Below are 24125 nucleotides of genomic sequence, written 5' to 3' on the forward strand. Positions count from 1 at the left end.
TGCAGGCACTTGGGGGTTTATTTTTACCCTGTTATCTCTATCCTGAAATGTCAAGCGTGAAGCTGCCTCTCTCTCATCAGCCCCCCAGCCTCCCCAGCCATTCAGCGTGGCAACGCAGCCTGGAAACAGGCCCCATTCTCCTTCTCCGGTTCCTCTGCCTTTCCAAGAGAGTCACAGTGCTATGGAGACGGGAGGCATGGAAACCCTGAAATAGACAAGTGGGAGGTGAGACCTTTTATTTGGGTTCTGGAACAGGCTCACTTCCTTCTAGAGGCCCCGGGGTGCAGAGGAGGCCCTTGGCACTGCTGGGTACCTATTCTAAGGTTTGCATCAAATTGGCTCTTTATGTTGCAAGACTCAGAAATCCCTACTTAAACGGGGTTATGTAATAAATAATGTTTAATTGTCTGAGGCCACTGAAAGGCCTAGCCAAAGGTCAGGCTTCAGGTGAAGTTTGATCAAGGGGTTTGATGCTGTCCCAAAGCTTCAGTTTGCTCCATCTCTCAGCTCCATCTTCTGTGGTGTCGGCTTCATCCTCGGGCACCATGCTGTGCTTCCCAACAATCTAGCAGTTCCAGAATCTTCCTCCATGGTCACAAATGGCTGTAGCAGTGGATCTAGACCTTACATCCCCATACTGGCAGCTTCCAAGGAAGAGAGAGGAAACTTCTTTTGGTCAGACGTTACCAAGAAATGTCTTCTTGTGTTTCATGGGCTTTGACTGGGTTATATGGCCATCCCTGAGCCAATCACTTTGGTATAGGGGCAGGAAGGTGAAAAAACACAATGATTAGATTAAGCAAACCAGATTCCCAAGAACAGGGATGCAATGGTTTCCTGAAGATTCTGAACACTGTACCCGAAAGGTGATGGGAATGGATGCTGAGCAACAATCAGGAGACTGTTTTGTGCTTTATTCACTTTGCTTGATCCTTACCTACCCAGGAAAGCCCCCAAGGTTAGATCTGACTGTTCTTTCTTATCCAGAAACAGGCCAACATCAGTTTCTTCTCTATCTGTAGGTTAACCTGGGGCTCTGAGTTCTAAGAGTCCTGGGTCTGTTGGTCCCAAAATTTCACCCTGGCAACAGAATCCCCCCCAGGTAGATAGGTAGGCACAGGCTGAAGTGTCATCTGTTTATGTGCCAAAGGCCTCCTCTGCCTTCAAAATAAAATTTACACGCTACGCCCTGGATTCCCTATCACTCACCCCGATCACACACTTAATACCAGCTTCTGGTCATTCCTTAGACAAGCCAATCACTCTCATGCTACACAGCCTTTCCCCCTTGATCTTTGTCTAGGATCTTGAATTCCTTTAAATCTTTTCTCAGTTGGCTTTATCTCATCATCCCGGAACCTGCTTCAATGTCACCACTTCTTGGAAGTCTTCTCTGACTGGCCTAGTGCATAAAACCATCTTTGTGATCACCCTGTGCCTCGATGGTTTGAGTATCTCTCTCCCTTCGCTAGACTGTGAGCTCCACGGAGCAAGGACGGTGCTTGTCCTATTGATGTGCAGACCTCGCAATTCCTGGTTATGTGGCTGGCATAGGGTAGGTACTTGATAAAAATTGGTTGAATCAGTGAAGGAGAATTCTTTTCTGAATGGCCTTGTAAGCTTGTAAAGAGCAAAGTAACTTCTGACATTTGTCCCTAACTGGGTGTCTACCAAAACAATGAGCATGAAAGAGACACACTGTGGTAAGTGGTATTTTTTTTCAAATGAAGAAATGAGCTCTCTGCTAAAAGGGATTTGCTCCAAGTTGCACGGAAGTTAGTACAGAAAGAGACCTGGGAATCGCCAATGCTTCTTTGAGGAATTTGCTTTTGTAAGCCAATGCACGTGAACGTTTGAGGGCGTGAAGCTGTATTGAGGTACGTGGGGGCCATCTCTCCATCCGGGTCTCTGACTCGGGTGGCAAGACCACCATTCACGAGTAATAGCGTGAAAACCACATGGGATGATACTGTTTACTCCCTTCCCCAATGAGGCAGTGAGAGAAGAATGTCTCATAAGAAGAAGAATATTTTACCTTGTCCACGGCTGCTCCATAAATCAACATCAGAACCTCAATACGCTGATGACTCAGAGGAACCCCCAGGCTCTTGGTGGACACAAACTCTCCTCATGGCCACCAAGACCTACCAGTCTGTGACAGTCCTCAGGACAGTCAGGTGAGTGTGGTGGGCTCCACGCAGCTAATGGAAACTCAAAAGGATGCCTACAGATAGACATCAATTGTCTTTGTACTCAGCAGATGGCATGCTGTCCGGAGCAACTCAAATATTCGGTTGCTGCTGATTCTCTGCTTACCCAACCAGATCCATCCCTCTCTTGGGCTCTCACACGACACTCTGAACTTTGCTCTACAGGACTCCCCAACGTTTGTAATACTATCTATATTTAGGTGATTACTTGAGTAATGTCCATCTTCCCCACCGGACTCCAAACTTCTCAAAGTTAGGGATGACCTCATTGGCTCACTACTGTCTCCAGTGGTGTAGGTAACCAACCCCGTGCCTAACTTGTAGAGTGAGCCTTATAAATATTTTCTGAATGGAAGATGGGTAAGTGAATGGAGCTCAGGGTCTGCTGGGAAAGCCTGTCACAGCCAGCCTGACGCAGCTGGGAGACAGCAAAGAGGCTGAACTTTTCAAAGGAAATCAGACCTTGTCACTGTATGACCACCTTGTCCTCTCCATCAAGGCATCTCCGATGCCTAGAACACTATCTGTCGCAGAGCAGAGAGTCAGCAGATGCTGGGAGAATAAAGAAATGGATGGACACTATTTTTTCCCTTACCAAAGAAGATGGTTGCCTTCTCAAGGATAAATTCCTGGAAAGGGAGAATGGGAGGCGGGGAGCTATAATATACAAACATACTGAACCAAACCCAATGGTTTCCCTTAGGTCATTCCCTTCAGACTCAGTGAGTCTGCTTCTAGGAATCACTATACCAACAGGTCAGCATGGGAGAAGCTCGGAGCACAAATTACCCAAGTTTGCTCCTTTGGACTCATATGCACCATATTCCGGGGTTAGATACTTAGAGTTTAAGTGAGCTATAGCTCCTGGTCCTCATCACACATTCTGGAAAAACAAAAACAAAACCAAAAAAACACCAGGAAGGGTACCGTACCTTGAGAGGCTGGCCCCAGTCTCTGCTACCGGGTCAGGAGGGTGCTGGAAGGAAAGGGATTTTTCTTCTCCATTGCCACATCCTCCTTTCTAAGGGATAGCTGTGTCCTAGTGGTTCGTTTTGCATCTGACGTTTAACCAATCAAGGGCTCAAGATATTTGGTCTTTGTCCCTCCTTTGGAGGTAACAGAGAGATCCAAGATCTTGTTCTTCAAGATCAACTCAAAATCAAACACCAAAAAACTCCCCCAGAACCCTCAGGAAAAACCTCCGTAAAACCAAATCTCCAAACCTGCCTGGGTCTCAAGCCCGCCCCAGCCCAGCAAAGAAAAGCGGCTCACCTTTGAACTACAGAATCCCTTCCAGAACCAGAAGGAAAGGAAAAGGGATTTACGGGTCGCCTCAGAGTTGTAGGCTCTGGCTTGTCCCCAGGATGAGTTCATTATTTATTCTTAGAGACCGGACTCAAATTAAACAAACAGTGCCTATAAATAGAGCGGGATACACTCAGCTCAGTGTCACTGAAAGGTCCTTTTCACAGGGACAGATGCGTTAAAGGGATGTTTCTCAGGTTACCGTGCTGGTACTAGAGAAGAAGGGTTGTCCTTTTTCTTTTTAAGTGTCGTCCAGGAAAGGGGGAGCGGGGAAGCCGGTGAGCTGGACATGGGGGATTTGGCCCGATTCTGTCTCCTTCACTTTTTTTTTTTACTAAATTCTTACTCACTTTATAACTGAGAGGGAGCCGTAGAGGAAGGATATCACTCTACAAACAGTTGGTCAGTTTGGCAGTTCCCTCTGGGAATGGGTCCTGGTTCAGGCTGTATTTGACAGAGTGTTCTGGTCTTTTAGATTAGATTGCAAACTCCCTAAGGGAAGGGACCAAATGGTAGTATTCCCTCTTGGTCGCTCCTATGGGGCCAAGCACAGGGATGGCTGGGGTTTCCACTGCCAACACTGAGCCCCGAATTAAAAGGACTCCCCTCTAGCATGGGGACCCTTCCCGTGGGGAGCAAGGGGGCCTGGGGTCCCAGCCGGCCATGACTTTGCTCTGACGCCCCACTGAGCAGTACACTTGAGAGGTGCTGTGATCACATCACCGCGATAGACAAGTTGGGGTAGAAAGACCTGGAATAACTGGGGACACATATCAAGTGATGGAGCAACAAAGTCCAGTCATTGGAGTAGCTAGAAGCTGTCACCAAATCAGCACTTGGCCAGCTCATTCCAGGCGCTGGTCGAAGCACTTGGTAAAAGCCTCATCTTTCTAAAAACCCCTACGAGGTAGGGGCCATTCCACTCTCTGTTTTACAGATGAAGAAACTCAGGCACCAAGAGAGTGTGACCTTGCTCGGGGTCACAGAGCTGGTGAGTCGGGACTGGGAGGCAGGCGGTTGAACTCAAGAGCAGCCTCCTGAAGGACGGCGTACCCATCCGTCGGGTTTTAGGGGCTGGGGCCGCCCAAGCCCAGGACTCCCCATCAGCACGGGATCCAGGTCAGGCCGGTGACCGTGAATCTCAGGACTCCCTCTGGGGATGCTGGGATGAAGAAAAACTGAATTTCCCTCCGGAGTGGCACTGGAGGCAGGCACCTCGGGAAGTGCCACAGCCTTCTGGCCCCTCTGGCGGGGAGCCTGGCTGAGAGTGAAATCAGCACTGAGCAAGACCAGTTCCTGAGTCCAGCTGCACCTGAAGCTGCACTGCCCCTTGAGCTTTGCACTTTCAGGAGCCAGGATGTTCCCTCTAAGTTTAAGCCGCTTGAGGTTGATTTCCTATCACATGCAGCCGACAGATCCCCAGCTGAGCCTGGCTGGCCCAGAATACAGCAGAATTTGGCCACGCTAACAGCCCAGCCCCACCTATAAGCGAGAGTTCATCCTGCACTCCCTTTTCTTGCCCTGTTGGAATCTTCCAGAAACATGTACCAGCAGCTTGCTCCCATGCACTCGCACAATGGCTCCATTCTCTGTTTACTGAAATCCCAAGCACTCTGCTGAAGCTTCCTTCACTGCACCCAGCAGAACTACCTACGGCTTCGCTTGGTGGCTACCATATGGAACTTGCACTTGCACCTATTTAGCGCTTACCTTATTCTGCCTTGGAATAGCCATTTACAAGTCAGTCATTAACATTCACTGAACGCACATCCTCCGCTCGGTGTGGGGGGTGGGGGAGGGGCTCAGAGCCAAGACTATCATATCAGCGTGTATCTGAGCTCTTTCTAAGTGTCAGGCGCTCTGCTTAGTGCCAGCAATTATATCGAGGCATCTCCTAAAAAACCCCACAGGGCAAGTACGAATAAGATCCCCCACGTTACATGTAACAGGATGGTAAATTGGGAGGTTCGGCCAAGACACTGAGATTTGAACAGAAATTGCAAAGCCAGTGACCAGATGAAGATGTAGATTTTCCCAGCAAAGACTTTACACCTAGTTTGAAATTTTAATCCCTCATTCACAAATCCCTAAGCCACAAAGAGGATATAAAAGACTCAATAGGTATTAAGAGAGGATTTTACCAAGTTTTTTTTTTTTTCAAATACCATGCTGTCATCTACCACCAGACACACACACACACACACACACACACACACACGAGGTGGGGTGTTTAACTTATGCCTGCCTCTCAAGTTTGGTCAGAGCAGCTTCTTTGAGACTCTATGCAGAGTCTGATGAGCCGTCCCTGTAGCTGGAGATGGAGACACAGGGAGCTCTGTCTGACTCGCTTCGGAGAAGTCCAGAGGGTGGGAGATGTGGCCAGGAAGTTTGCAAATGCAACGCTCATTCTGGCCAAGAGCGCATGTGTTTCCCTGCAACCTCACATGAGCGAGCTGGCTGTTGGATCCTCTTAGATACTATCTCACAGGGCGGCCTAGAAGGGCCACAAGCCCTCATCAGACAGAGGCTGGAGGCAGATCATCAGACACCTTGGGGAGTGAGGGGGCTCGTGGTCTGAGTCATACCATCCTGGTGCTGGGGACTCTCCAGTACCCGCCCATGATCCCATGTGGGACTTGAGCATACCGAGAGGGGTCAACACCATCTTTTGGTTCTAATAGTCAAGTAGGGACTCCACACCCACCCACCCACCCACCCACTCTTCTTTGCCTTGCATTTTCTCTTTTCCAATCCCTCGTGTGTGTGTCTCAGGGGAAGATCATGTCTATTTCCCTCTTCCCAAAGGCAAGCTGCCATGATGGTGGGCCACAGATGGAGGAAGAGGAAGATAGGCTTATCTTTAAAGTTTGAAGTATAGATTAATATATTGGACAGGACATTCTGATTTTGGAAATGAGACTCATCTATGACTTAGAAATCATATGACTTTTTTTTTTTTTGGTAAAAATGAGGCGTGAAAGGGAAGGTCATGTTGCCTGCCTGAAGTTTCCATCTTGTGCCAAGACAAGGACATACCTCCCCGAAATTTTAAGGAGATAAGAGGGGACAAAAGTAGAGTTGTCTTGATGACCTTGCTCTATGAGTTCTCCTAGACAGATGGACAGACAGGGTAAGTGACCTGCGCAGGGTCACAGAGCTCATAAAAAGGCAGAACTGTGTTCTTAACCATAGTGCTATGTTGTTTCTACCCTCCAGGAAATTACTATCTCTCCTGCTCCTAACTGGTCTGTTTTTTTTTTTTTTTTTAAAGATTTTATTTATTTATTTGAGACAGAGAGAATGAGAGAGAGCGAGCACATGAGAGGGGAGAGGGTCAGAGGGAGAAGCAGGCTCCTTGCTGAGCAGGGAGCCCGATGCGGGACTCGATCCAGGGACTCCAGGATCATGACCTGAGCCGAAGGCAGTCGCTTAACCAACTGAGCCACCCAGGCGCCCTGGTCTGTTCTTATCTTATTCTTCTCGAATTCCCTTCCTTTACCTCAGTGTATTATACATGGCCCTGGACCAACGTTGACAGAAGCAGGGCATGATCAGAGGTGGGTAAGGGTATCCAAGGATGACTTCAGTCAAGAACATGAATCAAAGGCCAGCAAAGCCCTGAGCACCAAATCTGGAGAATTTCCTGTCTCCATCTACCTCAATGCTTTGATGACAACCATGATGCTGTTGGTATTATTAACATGACCACTGAACCTCAGTAAGTTCCAGGCGCCATGCTAAGTGCTTTTCACATGTTTTCTGATTAAATCCTAGCAATCCCGTGGAAAGGATCCTCCCGTATATTATTTCTATTTTCACAGGAGGGCACTGAGGCTGGGAGGATCTTGCACAAGGTTTCATGGCCAGCCAGCAGAGCCAGGTTTCCAAACCAGGTCTGAGCCTGGAGCATGCACCCCTCACCAGCACAGGGCTCTTGGCACATAGTACCTAGAACTCCACAGACCCCCTTCCCTTGGGGCACCAGGGACTTACTGCTGCTATGCCTTACTCACTAAAATGGACCCTCCATCAGCGTTTTTGTTGGTTTCCGATTGGTTTCCAAGAAGTTTATGTGATTGGATCCAATCACACAGGGCTCTTGGGTCTTGAGTTTTTTGAGAGTTTTTCGGTTCTTGCTGAGGGGGCGGGTGGGCTGAGAGCGAGAATGAGGATTGACTGCAAACAGGTTTGAGGTAATATTGGGAAGTGAGGGAATGTTCCAGAACCCGAGGGATATGATCTGTGGTTATGAAGGTAGTGACAGGATATGGGTCTTCCCTACCTTTTGAGATGGGATTACATGGACCCCCGTCTAAGGCAGAAACCAATATCCAGTAGAAGTTGGTGACCATGATATGGATCTCTCTAGACCTGTGACCTATCCTACTATGAGATCAAGCAAAGCCTGTGCCAAAGTTTTTCACCTACTCTCCCAATGGGGATGTCTCGAAAAATCTGTCCATAATTAACAGTATCTCAATGGAATCTAAAGTAGTAGTTGTGAATGCAGGCTTGGGAGGCTTCCCAATGCAGGTTTTCATTTATTAGCTACGTATCCTCCACCAAGGCACTTAAGCTCTGAGCTTTTAGTTTGGTAAATGGTGACAGTAATATCTTCCTCTTAGTATTTGTGAAAAGTCATTAGTCTTTTCACAAATATTCTAATTCTCCTTCCTCTTTAGGTACATGATAAAATGACTATGACACTTTTCATCCACTTTGACATTAACTACGCCCACGGGACTTGCTGGCCAGCAAAATAAGAGTGAGAGTGATTTCCCACCACCAGGGGGAAGTTTTAGGAGTTGGTGCGCAGTTTGCTTTTTTAACGTCAGGAGTTCCTAGTAGCCTGGGTCCCTGAGCATCTTTGATGAGCACCACCCCTCCTCCCTGGCTCTATTCATCACTGGACACATTGCATGAGTGAGATATAAGCCTTTGCTGTTTTAATCCAGTGAGGTTTGGGGGTTGTTTCTTACTGCAACATCACCTACCCTAACCTGACTAATACGGTGTTGGTGGGAGGGAGGATTAGATACATAAAAAAAAAAAAAAAGAAACAAAGCACAACTACTGCTATGTACCCACAAGAATGGCTGTAATCAAGGAGACAGACAATGGCAAGTGCTAGCAACATATGGAGAAACCAGGTCCCTCCCAGATTGCTGGCGGGAACATAAAATTGTGCAGCCACTTTGGAAAACAGTTTGACAGTTTCTTAAGAAGTTAAACACAAGCTCCCTTCACAACCCAGCAATTCACCGAAGTATCTGCCCGAAATAAATGGAAAGATATGTCCACACCCAGACTTGTAGGTGTGAATGCTCACAGCGGCGTTATTCACGATAGCTACAGAGTTGGAGCAATCCAAAAGTCCATCATCTGGCACATAGACACACAACATGTGGTCTGTCCACACAACGGCACACCACTCAGCAATAAAAAGTGAACAAAATGCTGATACAGGCTACCACGTAGACAAACCTCAAAAACACACTTAGTGAAACAAGCCAGATGCAAGATCATAGATTGAATGATTCAGTTTTTATGAAATGTGCAGAAAAGACAATTTTGTAGAGACAGAAAGCAGTTTAGTGGTTTCCTGGGGCTGAGAGCGAGAATGAGGATTGACTGCAAACAGGTTTGAGGTAATATTGGGAAGTGAGGGAATGTTCCAGAACCCGATTGTGATAATGACTGTACAACTCTATAAATTTTCTGAGAATCTTGAATTGTACACTCACAATGGGTCAATCTTATGGTATATAAATTCTATCCCAATGAAGCAGTTAAAAAAAAAACCAAACAAACTAAGCACGCTATCTGGCCCATAGGGAGAGCTCAATAGACATTTGTTATGATTCATCATTTTAGGAATGAAATTCTAGGACTGAGACTCTGCAATGAACTGATGAGGAGTGAAGATCTATATCCAGTGAAGAAGGGAGGTTTGGGGGAAGCCTGGGTGGCTCAGTCAGTTAAGTGTCTGCCTTTGGCTCGGGTCATGATCCCAGGGTCCTGGGATCGAGTCCCACTTTGGGCTCCTTGCTCAGCGGGGAGCCTGCTTCTTCCTCTGCCTCTGCTCCCCCTGCTTGTGTTCTCTCTCTCACAAATAAATAAAATCTTAAAAAAAAAAAAGAAGGGAGGTTTGGCAGTTGGGGCTTGGCAGAGACCCCCATTCTTCCACATCCCAGACTTCGCATTTCCTTTATGCTGACCACCACCTGCAAAAGCCCGAGGATATTTACAAGGTCCTGCACCAAGTTCCACTTAGGGACCAGGGCTCAGGGTCAGGTGTCCCAGCCCCAGACCATTGCTGTCCTCTCCTGAGGTTCCAGGATGCCCGGCCACTGCACCTTAGAAGCAGGTGTAACCTGGTCTGGCGGGAAAGTGTGTTTCATTCCCCGCTCTGCCCCTATCCCCAAACTTCTGCTGACATTGACAATTCATATTTTCAATCAACCCTCATCTCAGGCTCCCTTTTGTCTTGATCTTACTGCTCCTTCACGAGCCAGGAGGAGAGGAGAGAGTATTAGGGAAGTTGGGGTTGGGGTCGGAGAAGGCTCTTATACTAGGGTGTGAGAAACATGCCCAGTACATGCAGCTGTCTGTCACGGATGGCCATAGCATTTTCAGGCTGGTTGGTGCGACTCCAAACAATTATCACTAAGGCCCCAGGACTCCTCAGATAAGACAAAACTGATTCAGAGAGGCCTTGAACCCCAGGGGATAAAGTTTGAAGGGTCACCATTACAGTATCGACTGCTGGAAAGATGAAGTCCAGCCCGTGACTAGAATCTTAGTCTGTTCAGGCTGTTACAACAGAATATCACAGACCAGTGGTTTATAAACAATGGGAATTTATTGCTCAGAGTTCTGGAGGCTAGAAGTCCAAGGTCAAGATGCTGGCAGATTTGGTGTCAGGGGAGGGCCTACTTCCTGGTTTATATATGGTCATCTTCTCGGGATTCTCCCACGGAAGAAGGGGTGAGAGAGGCCTCTGGGGTCCCTTTTCGAAGGGCACTAACCCCATTCATGAGGATTCCGCCTTTATGACCGAAACTCCTCCCAAAGATTCCCATCTCCAAATACCATCACACTGGGGAGTAGGTTTCAAACTGTGAGTTTTAAGGGGATCCAAACATTCAGTCTTCAGCAATTTAGAGACCACCTTGGCCCTCTATTTTTTTTTTTAAAGATTTTATTTATTTATTTGACAGAGAGAGACACAATGAGAGAGGGAACACAAGCAGGGGGAGTGGGAGAGGGAGAAGCAGGCTTCCCGCTGAGCAGGGAGCCCGATGCAGGGTTTGATCTCAGGACCCTGGGATCATGACCTGAGCTGAAGGCAGACACTTAACCGCTGAGCCACCCAGGTGCCCGCACCTTGGCCCTCTAGTTAGCATTTGGCAGGAAGCACCGGTAGACAAGCACTAATGCATATAGCAGCATTATCTGCCCAACTGGCTTTTTGGATGCATAGCCAGGTCCCCAGGAGAGAAATGTGTGTTCGATCTTTTCTATTCCAGGCCCTCTCTCCTACCTACAACATTCTCACACTGCCTCCATCTCTCTGGCTACTCCTTGGAGAAAAGAGAAAGCTTGAATGGTTTTATGATCAAATAAAAAAATTTTAAGAAATGAGCAATTAACTCAACCACTGAGATAAAAACTAATAAATCTATGGATGGCAGAAGGAAAGAAGGAAAGATTAAAAAAAAAGCAGATGTAAGCAAATGAGAAAACAGAAAAATGTTAGGGTTGATAATATATTTCATTCATATGTGGAATTTAAGAGACAAAACTGATGAACGTAGGGGAAGGGGGAAAAAAGAGAGGGAAGCAAACCATAAGAGACTCTTAAAGATAGAGAACAAACTGAGGGTTGATGGAGGGAGGTGGGTGGGGGATGGGCTAGATGGGGGATGGGCATTAAGGAGGGCACTTGTGATGAGCATTGGGTGTTCTATGTAAGTGATGAAATACTGAATTCTACTCCTGAAACAAACAAACAAACAAATAAATAAACCAAAAGCTAGTTCTTTTAAAAGACCAATAAAAGAGGGCGCCTGGGTGGCTCAGTTGGTTAAGCAACTGCCTTTGGCTCAGGTCATGATCCTGGAGTCCTGGGATCGAGTTCCACATCGGGCTCCCTGCTCAGCGGGGAGTCTGCTTCTCCCTCTGACCCTCTTCCCTCTCGTGCTATCTCTCATTCTCTCTCTCTCAAATAAATAAATAAAATCTTAAAAAAAAAAAAAACGGGGAAGTATAAAACAATCCCACCTTTAAAAAAAAAAAGACCAATAAAAGAGATGAACTTCTGGCAAGGTTGCATGACGAAAAAAACAAAACAAAACCAAATAAATAGCACTAGAGTATAAAAAGGACTAGAAACGAAGACATGGAAGGAGATTAAAGCTAAGAGCATGCTGTGTTTAAATTTATGCTGATAAAATATTAGCCCGAATAAGACAACATAATTCACTCAAGACCAGGCAGAAAAAAATCCGACTAGACAAAAAGTCATGGATGAGACTGATAAGGCATTCTTGGCCACTGTGATGAAATGTTTGGGCCCCGATGATTTGCAGGGTGGGGGGACAAATTCTCTCAACCCTTAAGGTAAGACATAATTTCTATCTAATTTAATTGTTTCCAGGGTCTAAGGAAGGTTCAAAGTGTCCTAATTAATTCTACAAATCTAATCCAACCCTGAGAAGCAAATACTGAGAAGAGAGACAGAAATGCACAGGGAGAGAACAATACATCATAGACCAAACTTATTTAGGGATAGCGTACTGGACTGAATGGTGTCTCCCCCCAAATCCACATCCACCTGGAACCTGAGAATGTGACCTTATTTGGAAATAGGGTCTTTGCCGATGTCATTATTTAGACGAGATCGTACTGGATTAGGGTGGTCCCAAACCCAGGGACTGGTGTCCTTCCAAGAAGAGGAGAGGACATATGGAGACAGAAGGAAGAGGCCATATGAACACCAAGGCAGAGATTAGGGCAACGCAGCCTCATGTCAGGAATGCTGAGCATTTCTGGGAGCCACCAGAAGCCGAAAGAAGCAAAGAAGATTCTTCCCTAGAGTTTCTGGTGGGTGCATGGCCAGATTTTGGACTTGTGGCCTTCAAACTATGGAGAGCTGTGAAAGTATAAACTTGCAACTCAATTTGTGGGATTTTGTTAGGGCAACCCTAAGAGACCAATATAGATAGGGATGCAAGTATTTTTCTATTTCTTTTGTGATTTCAGTCCATTTGTAAGGGAAGAGACTATATGGGAATTTGCCATGTGGGAGGCAAAGAAATACAAAAGTCCCAGCGTTGCTTCCTATTGCGGGTCTCCCCCCAGGTGGCCTCGAAGGGTAAACTCAGCAACTGGGTTTTCTCCAAATAATTGTGGGGCCAGGAGCAACAGTATAAAAGGACGTCCATATGCCATATGGCTCAAATATTTAAAGCTCTATGTCAAGCTGACCAACGTGTTTAAGAATTGTTCTACTTCTCTGTTGATGAATATACTTAACCACTTCTGAAGCCAAGCTTGGATTTATAATTCTCCCAGGCTCCTCAGTAGTCTGAGATATTATTGTTGGGTATAAAGACAGCTGAATGTCCTTATGGCTCCCAGCTCCTTCCTACATCATAATGGGCCTTGTGGGAATAGAGTGAACACTCTGGTCCACATGTCCAGGCTTTGCCTATATTCCACACAGTCTGTTGTTCTTGGGTCCCTATCAGGCCCAGGAGTGCACACACCTGTAGTGTGGTTCTCCCTTGGGAGGACGGACCAGGAAGGAGGCCTGCACCAACCCTGGGTACAGGCTAACATCATTTAGGTAGAAAATTCTGGTGTCCTGGGTATTGAAGGCAGAGGGCACAGGGCCCTGGTACGCAGGCCCCCAGAATTCCCAACCCAAACAGGCCTGCACTTACTTACAGGGCCTGTCTCCTGGGTCTTGTGGTCTCTTCACCTGTTGGGGAGGAGTGGGGCCAAAAGAGGGACTGAGCAGGGCCCTATAAAGCTGCCCTTGCCTGGGTCTAACCAGCTGCTGGATAGCAGTTTGTTACACTGCAGAGAAAGATCCAGCTCTATAGCACACTGAAGACAGATGGATACTTCCTTGATAATTTTGTGGGACATCAGAGAAATGAACCACATTACAAACCACACGGTAGACACTCTTACACATCTCCGTCCTGTTGTTCAGAGTCTTCCCGCCCTCGAGAAGCCTCTATAAAAACAAGATTTCTTTATTGAGAACAATCTAGCTTTAACCTTGCTCCCCCAGCAAAACAAAAGCCACATTGTCATCCCCCAATGCACAAGCATATCTGAGGGGATGTGATGAAGTCTTACGACCCCTCCTTTCCCTCAAAGCGTCATGTTACACTCTTTACCGGGGAAAACAAGTAGGAGATAGTGGTGGTATGAGACAGAGAGGCAATAGGTGAATTTTTCTGCTAAAAATACCTCAAACCAGGGGCGCCTGGGTGGCTCAGTTGGTTAAGTGTCCAACTTTCAATTTTGGCTCAGGTCATGATCTCACAGTTGTGAGATTGAGCCCCATGTGAGGCTTTGCACTAAGCATGGAGTCTGCTTAATATTCTCTCTCTCCCTCTCCCTTTGCCCCTCCCCTGCTTGTTTGCCCGCTCTCTCTAAAAAAAAAACCCCCAAAAACCCAAAACTTATTTCCTCCTATTTCATAATCATTACATAAAATAGAAAATGGAATACAACTGTATATTTGAAAGAATACTATAACATGACTGAGTATAGTTTAATTTTACCAATTATAAATGCAAGGATGGTTTGATAATAGAAAATTTATGGATTCATCACACAGGGCACAGAAGAAAACTGTACCAGCTAACAGAATTCAAATTTCTCTCTTCCGGCAATACTCCTGTTAAATTGGAGAGAGGCAGAGGCTAAATATGAAAAATAATAAACCAAGAGATTACAAAATAGCTAATTGGTCAAATAATTGGGGGCATTTTTACTAATTTAGTAAAGGATAAGGCAAGAATGCCTAGTTTTCCAACTCAATACATTCTTTTTTAAAAAAAATATTTTATTTATTTATTTGAGACAGAGAGTGGGGAAGGGGGAGAGGGAGAGGGAAAGGATCTCAAGCAGACTCCATGCTGAGTACAGAGCCCGAGTCGGGGCTTGATCTTATGACCCTGAGATCATGACCTGAGCCGAAACCAAGAGTTGGATGCTCAACCAACTGAGCCAACTCAATACATTCTTAAATTCTAGAAGTTCCAGCCAAAGTGGGGCATATTGTGAGCCTGGGCTGAACCTGTCAGTCTATATTTGAATTGCCTGATGTTTAAAAAATTTGAATTCATTTTCAATGTTTAAGATACTTAACTAAGTATCTTATTAAAAAATGATCTTTGGTATACCTTTTTTGTTTTTGTTTTTAATCTGACCATCTGTCAACATGAGGCCTATTCCCCAAACAGCAGAAATTGGCTGGAATTAAGTATGGAAATCCCCCTTCAGACAAGACCTGTCTTCTCCTGTTTGCCAAAGACCTCATCTGTCCCAATTCACTCATTTATGTTACTTGCCTGGGCCCGCGGGCATCTGAATTCTCCAACCCATGCTGTAAGATAAGAAATCAAGAAAGAGGTATAAATATTGAAAAGGGGACAAAAGCATCATTATTATTTTTGAATGAAGGGATGGTCTACCTGTACTCTCCAAAAGAATCAACTGAAAGACCATTAAAATGAATAAGAGTTCTGTGTGATAGTTATAAAATCCATAAAAATTAATATAACAGAATAATGAGGGGCTGGGGGAGGAAAGGGAGTATAGTCACAATCCGCAATAGCAACAAAAAACTTTGAATTAACTCAACAAGAGATGAGCCAAGGATTTATATGACTCAAACAGAAAATCGTACCAAAGAACCAGAAAAACGACTTCAACACAAGTAAAGTAAAACATGTCATTTCCCTAATATTGTAAGGGTGTCCGTTATCACCAAAAGAGCATAAATATAATGTGATTCCAATAAAAATCAAAATATAATGTTTGTTGGAAACTTGACCAAAAGAGTCTTAAATATTCATCTGGAAGAATAAATGCTTAAGGATAGCCAGCTAGCCAATAAAAATTTCAAAGAGCATAAAAATAGGGAGGCATCTGTCCAAAAAATATCAAAATTTATTATAAAGTGATAATTAAACTCATATGATAGAGGAACAATCCACATAACAGAAACAGAATTGGAAGCCCAGAGACATATTGAAGTATAAACACAAATATAGCATTAAGACAAAGGTACTAATTCACATCAGCTAGTAAAGAAAATATTCTTCGACAAATGGTGCTGGGCAACTAGCTAACCATTTTGAAAAACGTGAGCTCCATCGCAAACCAACATACATTTTTTTTTTTTAAAAGATTTTTATTTATTTATTTGAGAGAGTGAGAGAGAGAGAGAGAAGGAGGAGGGGGAGGGACAGAGGAAGAGGGAGAAGCAGACTCCCCCACTAAGCAGGGAGCCAGATGTGGAGCTCGATCCCGGGACTCCAGGATCATGACCTGAGCCCAAGGCAGACGGTTAACCAACTGAGCCTCTCAGGTGCCCCCGACATACGTTTTCAATGGAACAGAGATTTACATGTAAAAAAACGAGAAACAAGAATCCCAGAAGAAAATTTAGGTGGATTTTATGTATTCTCAAATGAAAAAGGAGTTTTGAAAACACTGAAAGCTTTGACAACATATACAATTTTGAAAACCTGAAAAGCAAAAGCACAAAGAGACAAAACACACATTTAGAAGGATATTTGCAATGTTTATGGAACTTCCTAAAACCCTCCCCAGATATAATTCGCAAAAATAAATAAGAGAAAGAACGTTTGATGGGTAAAAGGGGGAATTGACACCAATAGGCAATTCACACAGAGAGAGAGAGAGAGAGAGAGAAAGAGAGAGTGAAAGAGAGAGAGGGAAAGGGAGAGAGAGGGAGAACACACACTCAAGAACAGGTGTCCAGAAAACATATGAAAAAACTGAACCTCACAGTGACTGAAGAAATACAAACTAGGAAACCCAGTCTTTGAACTTAGCGTACCAATGGTAAAAGGGACAACAACACTGTTCTTAGTGAGGGTGTGGGAGAATAGCCTCTCTTATATTCTGCCAATGTGAATACAAATGGATAAAACCTTTTTTTGGAGAGCAATTCAGCTGCATCTATCAAAAAGTTAAAACATCTTCTTACTCTTTGATGAGGAATTCCCACTTACCACAAGTTATGCTGAGAATGTGATCATGGATGTGCACAAAGCTTTAGAGTACAAGATGCTCATTTCTTCATTGCTTCTAATAGGGAGCAATTGGAAATGTAAGGTCAACAGTATGGATTGGTTTAATAAAGCCCAAAGCTAACTGAGGGTATGAGAGCACTAGAAAGCATCCGTTTGGATTGGTTGGTGGCTGTGAGGCATGCTTGGGGAATATTCTAGATTTTACCCACACAAGGAGATATTCTGTACCCCTCAGATCATGGTGTAGAAAAATGTTTCTTACACTGGAAAAGCAGGATACAATGTTAGGAAAAAAAACAACAACAACAACCAACCTTACCAAATAGTATATGTAGGAAAATTCCATTTTATTTTATTTATTTATTTTTGTTTAAAGATTTTATTTATTTATTTGACAGAGAGAGACACAGCGAGAGAGGGAACACAAGCAAGGGGAGTGGGAGAGGGAGAAGCAGGCTTCCCACGGAGCAGGGAGCCCGATGTGGGGCTCGATCCCAGGACCCTGGGATCATGACCTGAGCCGAAGGCAGACACTTAATGACTGAGCCACCCAGGCACCCAGGAAAATTCCATTTTAAATGGAATATAATACATATGTAAGGAAAGATAGAAAAAAGTCTAGAATACATGTCAAAATGTTAGAAATCATAACTCTGGCTAGTAAAATGAGACATTATTTTGCCTACCCTTATTTTCCAATAACTGCACAAGATTCTAAGTATAATTTCTTTTCCTTTCTTTTCTTTCCCTCCTTCCTTCCTTCCTTCCCTCCTTCCTTTCCTTCCTTCCTTCCTTCCTTCCTTCCTTCCCTCCTTCCTTCCATTCTCTCTTCTTGAGAGAGAGAGAGTGGTGGGGAGGGGAAGAGGGAGAGGGAGAGAGAATCTTAAACAGGCTCCATGCTCAGCATGGAACCCGATTCGGGGCTCGATCTCACAACTCTGAGATCATGACCTGAGCGAAAATCAAGAGTTGGACACCTAACTGACTGAGCCACCCAGGCGCCCCTAAGTATAATTTCTTTTGCAGAAGTTCATTGTATTTTTTTTTTTTAAGGTAATGGTCAACACTGGTAGAAGTTACTCCTAGGTCAAGGAAGGTAATGTCTAGAAAGTGTCCATGGCTAGGGTCGGGGTACTGATGTCAAGATAAAGAGGAGAATGAGAGGTGTGTATCAAGAGAGTTGCATGTGAAAATGTATGGTAAAATCCCCCAGTGATGGGATTATGGTCTTTTTCTTTCCCATGGTCTAAAATCGGTGAGATCATGGAGGAAACACCGATATAACTGGAGGAAAAAAAACAATACAACTAATAAATATTATAAGAGCCAATCATGGGTATAAATCGCCCAGGGCCTGGCCCTGTCACCCTGATATCTCACCCATCCCCCTGCCGTAGGTCACTGTGCTTGGGGTTCTGCTGCTTCCTAGCTTCCCACCTGTATTTTCAGCTTCTTCTGCTGGGAGAGAGAGCCTTTGCACTTTTAGTATAAAATACAGAGAAATAGCTTTTAGATAGATACTACAGTAGAAGATTTTTATTAAACGATAAGATCTTGCCATTTGCAACGACGTGGATGGAACTGGAGGGTATTATGCTGAGTGAAATAAGTCAAACAGAGAAAGACATGTATCATATGACCTCACTGATATGAGGAATTCTTAATCTCAGGAAACAAACTGAGGGTTGCTGGAGTGGGGGGTGGGGTGGGAGGGATGGGGTGACTGGGTGATGGACACTGGGGAGGGTATGTGTTCTGGTAAGCGCTGTGAATTGTGCAGGACTGTTGAATCTCAGATCTGTACCTCTGAAACAAATAATGCAATATATGTTAAGAAAGAAAAAAAGAAGAAGAAGAATGTAGCAGGAGGGGAAGAATGAAGGGGGGGAAATCGGAGGGGGAGAAGAACCATGAGAGACGATGGACTCTGAAAAACAAACTGGGGGTTCTAGAGGGGAGGGGGTTGGGAGGATGGGTTAGCCTGGTGATGGGTATTGAGGAGGGCACGTTCTGCATGGAGCACTGGGTGTTATGCACAAACAATGAATCATGGAACACTATATCTAAAACTAATGATGTAATGTATGGGGATTAACATAACAATAAAAAAATTAAAAAAAAAAAAACAAAACGATTTCTTAAAAGATTTCTTAAATAAAAAGCATTAATTATAAAAGATTGATACATTTTACTCTACTAAGAACTTTTATTTATCAAGAGATACCTTAAAGAAAATGAAAAGAAGTGCAAAGGATCGGTATGAGAATGTAGTTGGTTAAGCATCTGCTTTCGGCTCAGGTCATGATCCCAGGGTCCTGGGATCGAGTCCTGTGTTGGGCTCCCTGCTCAGCAGGGAGTCTGCTTCTCCCTCTGACCCTCCCCACCGCTTGTGATCTTTCTCTCTGTCATGCTCTCTCTTTCTCTCAAATAAATAAATAAAAATCTTTTTTTTTTTTTTAAAGATTTTATTTATCTATTTGACAGAGAGAAACACAGCAAGAGAGGAAACATAAGCAGGGGGAGTGGGAGAGGGAGAAGCAGGCTTCCCACGGAGCAGGGAGCCTGATGCTGGGCTCAATCCCAGGACCCTGGGATCTTGACCTGAGCCGAAGGCAGACACTTAATGGCTGAGCCACCCAGGTGCCCCTAAATAAATAAAAATCTTAAAAAAAAAAAAAAAAAGAGCACAAACAGTTGTAGAAAAATGAGCAAAACCATAGATATTTCTCAGGCGATAAGAGACATATTTGGCCAATCACATACAAAGAGGTGCTCAGCATAACAAGTAAAAATGCAAATCAGGACCATAACGAGGTCCTATGTTATACACAAATCCATCAGCGAACATGAAGAAGGTCTGGGGTGGCTGGGTGATAGACATTGGGGAGGGTATGTGCTATGGTGAGCGCTGTGAATTGTGTAAGACTGATGAATCATAGACCTGTATCTCTGAAACAAATAATACATTATATGTTAGAAGAAGAAGAAGAAGAAGAAAAAGAAGAAGAAGAAGAAGGAGAAGAAGATAGCAGGAGGGGAAGAATGAAGGGGGGGAAATCAGAGGGGGAGAAGAACCATGAGAGACGATGGACTCTGAAAAACAAACTGAGGGTTCTAGAGGGGAGGGGGTGGGAGGATGGGTTAGCCTGGTGATGGGTATTGAGGAGGGCACGTTCTGCATGGAGCACTGGGTGTTATGCACAAACAATAAATCATGGAACACTATATCTAAAACTAATGATGTAATGTATGGGGATTAACATAACAATAAAAAAATTAAAAAAAAAACTAATGATGTAATGTATGGTGATTAACATAACATAAAAAAAAAAGGTCTGATCATTCCAAGTGTCATGGAGGGTTTGGATGGATCCATACACATTGCTGATGCAAGTATAGGTAAGGACCCCTACTGCAGGACACAGTTTGGCATTATGCCCTAACGTGGGACACACATCTACTATCGAACTCAGCAATTTCACTCCTAAGTGTGTACCCAAGAGAAATGTTTGCACATGTATAAGGCCAAGTACAAGAATGTTCATGAAAGAACCATTTACAAAATCATGAATCTGTGCACAATCCAAATGCCAAGGAATGAGGATTGGCGGGTAGACTGTGGTATATTCATCGAATGGAATATTACAGAGAAGCCAGAATAAGTGAATGACAGCAGCCCACAACAATAGGATGGATCTTACCAATATAGGTTACATATGACACGATATCTTTCTTACAAAGTTAAGAATGACACATATATATATATATATACATACACGCACATACACCCTTTTGGGAATATATATAATATCTATAAGAAGCAATAAAACTAAAAGCAAGGGAATACTGAACACATAAATCAGGATGAGGGTTCATTTTGGCTTGAGAGGAGCAGGGTAATAGGGTTGAGAGGGTGGACCCCTAGGCTTAGATGTAGGTTATAATCTTAGGGTCAAAACTCTAGCTTTTTTTTGCGGAGGGTGCCAACTTCAGGAGTACTTTCTGCATTATTAAAACGAACAAACTAAATCAAAGCAGGTCGTGCATGGATCAGTGGGGAGTGTGTTTGATAAACCAAGATGATGATTTCTCCCAGTCTGTGTACTGGCGGTCCAGTTAAAAAAACAAAACAAAACAAAACAAAACACAACCTTCCGTTAAACAGAAGTTAGAATGTGGTAAGAGAAACAAGAATATTAATTAGAGGAATCCTTGAAAGCTTGAATTTGGACGACAGATTGAAGAGGCCATCGAAAGGGACCCAGGACCAAGGTTTGGAGCACCGACTGAAAGCCACATTCTCCTAAAGGGCCCTAAGGCGTACTTTAAACAGACCTACCCAGAGAACGTCTTTCCTTTTATAAAAATTCTCTCCCATTTCAAAGGTACCCTGTGGCACCAGAGACCCAGTGACTAGCCTGAAGATCCCGAACAACTAGGACGTGGGGGCCATAGCTTTTTAAGACAACCAAACTCTGGTCTGCTCGAAAGCCTCGGATCACGCGCTATCTCATTCCTACAAGGCATTAAATGTGAAATAAGGCCTTGCCTGGCAGCTCGCCACGACGTATACTCTTACCACTTCTGTAACCTGTGCTCACAGCCCCCCCCGCCCCCCCCCCCCCACCAGGACTCCGAAATGCATAGCACAGCACTTGGAAGCTTTGGTCATTTCCAGGTAATGAGTGCACGTTTTTTTTTGTTTTGGTTTTGTTTTGTCTTTTTTGTAGTTTTTGGGGTTTTTTCCCAAATATAAGTAACTCTTGACTGTAATTCCATTATTAGAAATACAAAACCTGGCTCTGCTTTTCGGACTCCTTTAGACTGGGAACAAACAGCCCGAAACTCCGGCCTATGGGCCCTGTTCTACCTTTTGGGCCCACAGTAGGCACTTCACGAATGTGTGCTGAGTAAACTGGCCTTGTTTTCCAAATAATAACGTGGACGACCCTGGATCATAAGAGAAACACGTGTTGAGTGAAACATTCTTCCGACAGATTGTATTTATATATCGAAGAGTGATCTACAAAGGTATGGCTGTGTTTACGGGGGTACGTCAAAACAAGAGTTGAAATTTGGTTCCGTCTTCGGAGATTAAGGACACATGTAGCCATTATATGTGAGATCAGCCACTGTGGTAAGGACATAGCTTCCAAGGAGACTCGGAATCCAGGGAGGCAGGAAATACACACACACACACACACACCACCCACACGCCCACACACACTCAAATATTCCATCCCCTACACACTCGGACGTGCACACACACACCACCCACACGCCCACACACACTCAAATATTCCATCCCCTACACACTCGGACATGCTCACACACACACATACACATTTAGTGAGGGTGACTGGCTGAGAGATCAGGGAATTGAGACAAAGCCCTCCTACATTAATGACCCTTTTGTTAAAGGTGACAGTCAAATCCCCTCACTCTGATGTGCAACACTGAACTTACTCACCAAAAGACAGCAGTGGGAGCAGACACACGGAAACATGAAAGAAACAGGTAAGAAGCAGGTATTTGCAAGAGGAAGAATCGCTCTTCCTACCCACCGAGCATACATTCTCCGAAAGGAGAAAAAGGTCACGTGCGTTTCAGAAGCAGCTCATCACCAAGTCCACGATCACACACTTGTCCCTATTTTCCTAATTGAGGTCGTTCGCATTTAAATCTGGGCCAGCCCTCTGCTCATTGCTGTTCTTTGCCTCACTCCACCTGCCCGGCTCACTCGGTTCTTGTTCAGCATTTAAAGCACACGTGTGTTCACTCCCCGCTAAATTCACTCGCTCGCTGGTGTCCAAGTGTTAAGTCATTCACGTGCACGGGATCTGTCGGCCCAGCCCATCCCCGCTGAGCTCCTGACAGCAGTCCCGCCGACAGGCCTGCCCTGACTTGCATTCGCTGAACTATGAAGGCACCTGGGGCATAAACAGCCTGCTGCGGCCTATGGCTGCCAGGGAGGGGTGGGGACCTCGGCGGGGGGGGGGGGGGGGGATGCTGTATTTCCTTTGCTACCCACCATCTGCCTGCGCTCCAAATTTGCTGCCGGCCTATGCTTTACCTGTCCCGCCTGCCTTCCTTCAGGAGGCATAAATTATAACCCGCCTCCCAACACACACTCTCAGAGTTGGGATCCAGGCTCAGCATCTCAGCGTGAGATGATGATATGACCTCATGCTCCCTTCAGGTGCGTGCGCTTTGCCTGTGTTTGCACCCAAATGCAGTACAACAGAAGGGGGTGGATAGGGAAGTGAGGGGGTGTCCAGATGGCTTCATGATAAATCACAATAAAAATGGGTTGGCCAGGGTTCCCCCCCCACCACTAAATTCCCCCAAGAAATTGTATTTCTTCTTAAAATTCTTTGAGGGGTAATTCACATACAACAAACCGCACATACTTAAAGCGTACACTTTGATGATTATTGGCATATGTGAATGTTGTGAAACTGTCACAGCAAGATTCAACCCTAAATGGGTTTCCACGTGGTCCTGGCCAGTTTTAATTTTCAATTTGGAAGCCTTTTTTGGTTGGGGGGAGTGGGGGATTTGACCTCACCTAGAAGCCCAGGGCTCACTGTGTGGGGTCACTGATTGTATCTAAGAAATCAATAGCACTCCCTGCCCGCCATCCACACCCCACCCCCCAATCCACTTCTTCCGCAAGGAACAAAAATCCCTTCGACCAACAAAAGACTTGCGACTTCCAGTCTGACTCACCCTCAGTCCTGGGGCACATACTCGGGCTCTGATAAGAGGCAGTCAATCTGTCCTCCGTTTGTTTATAATGAGTCATGCTGGAAACAGGCAGCTACTTTTCTTCCCTCTCATGTCATGGTTAGGCAAGAATCAGAGGCAGATACACCCCCATTCAAAGTGCAGTCATCCTTAAAGTGTCCAGCGACTCCCGCGGAGCTCTGTTTAGGACCTGTGACTCAATGGGGACCCCTGCTGGTGGAGACCGGGAGCGCCCCCGCCCGGAGTGGAAGGGGCCTGCCTTATTTCCCACACTCCAAGGCCAGATCTTAGCAGCTTGTAGATTTGCAAGAGGGATGGGAAGAAACCGCTGAGTTTTCTGTGCATCCTGCCCAACATCTCCCCCCCACCCGACCAATCTGCACCCCCAATTAGTGACAGAGCTGGGCGTGAGTCACAACTTTCAGCCTATGCCCACACTAGAGTACTTAAACAGGGAATTGCTTCAGTGATGAACCTTCTCCCAGCTGCAGTCCGCCCCCGAGGTCGGAGTCTGGGCCTGGAGCCAGCCAGCCCGCTTCCATAGGCCTGCGTTGTG

At 45.1% G+C, this 24125-nt stretch overlaps 1 long non-coding RNA gene across 1 annotated transcript; it reads right to left on the reverse strand.

The window, feature by feature from the left end:
* LOC144382289 (uncharacterized) lies at positions 1-23720 on the reverse strand. Its single transcript, XR_013448896.1, has 2 exons — positions 23552-23720; positions 1-644 (listed from the first exon to the last, which is right to left on the reverse strand). It is a non-coding gene; the product is annotated as an uncharacterized LOC144382289 (long non-coding RNA).
* Positions 23721-24125: the final 405 nt, after the last annotated feature.

The sequence above is a fragment of the Halichoerus grypus genome, chromosome 6, assembly GCF_964656455.1.
Source record: "Halichoerus grypus chromosome 6, mHalGry1.hap1.1, whole genome shotgun sequence".
In the NCBI taxonomy this organism is placed as follows: domain Eukaryota; kingdom Metazoa; phylum Chordata; class Mammalia; order Carnivora; family Phocidae; genus Halichoerus; species Halichoerus grypus.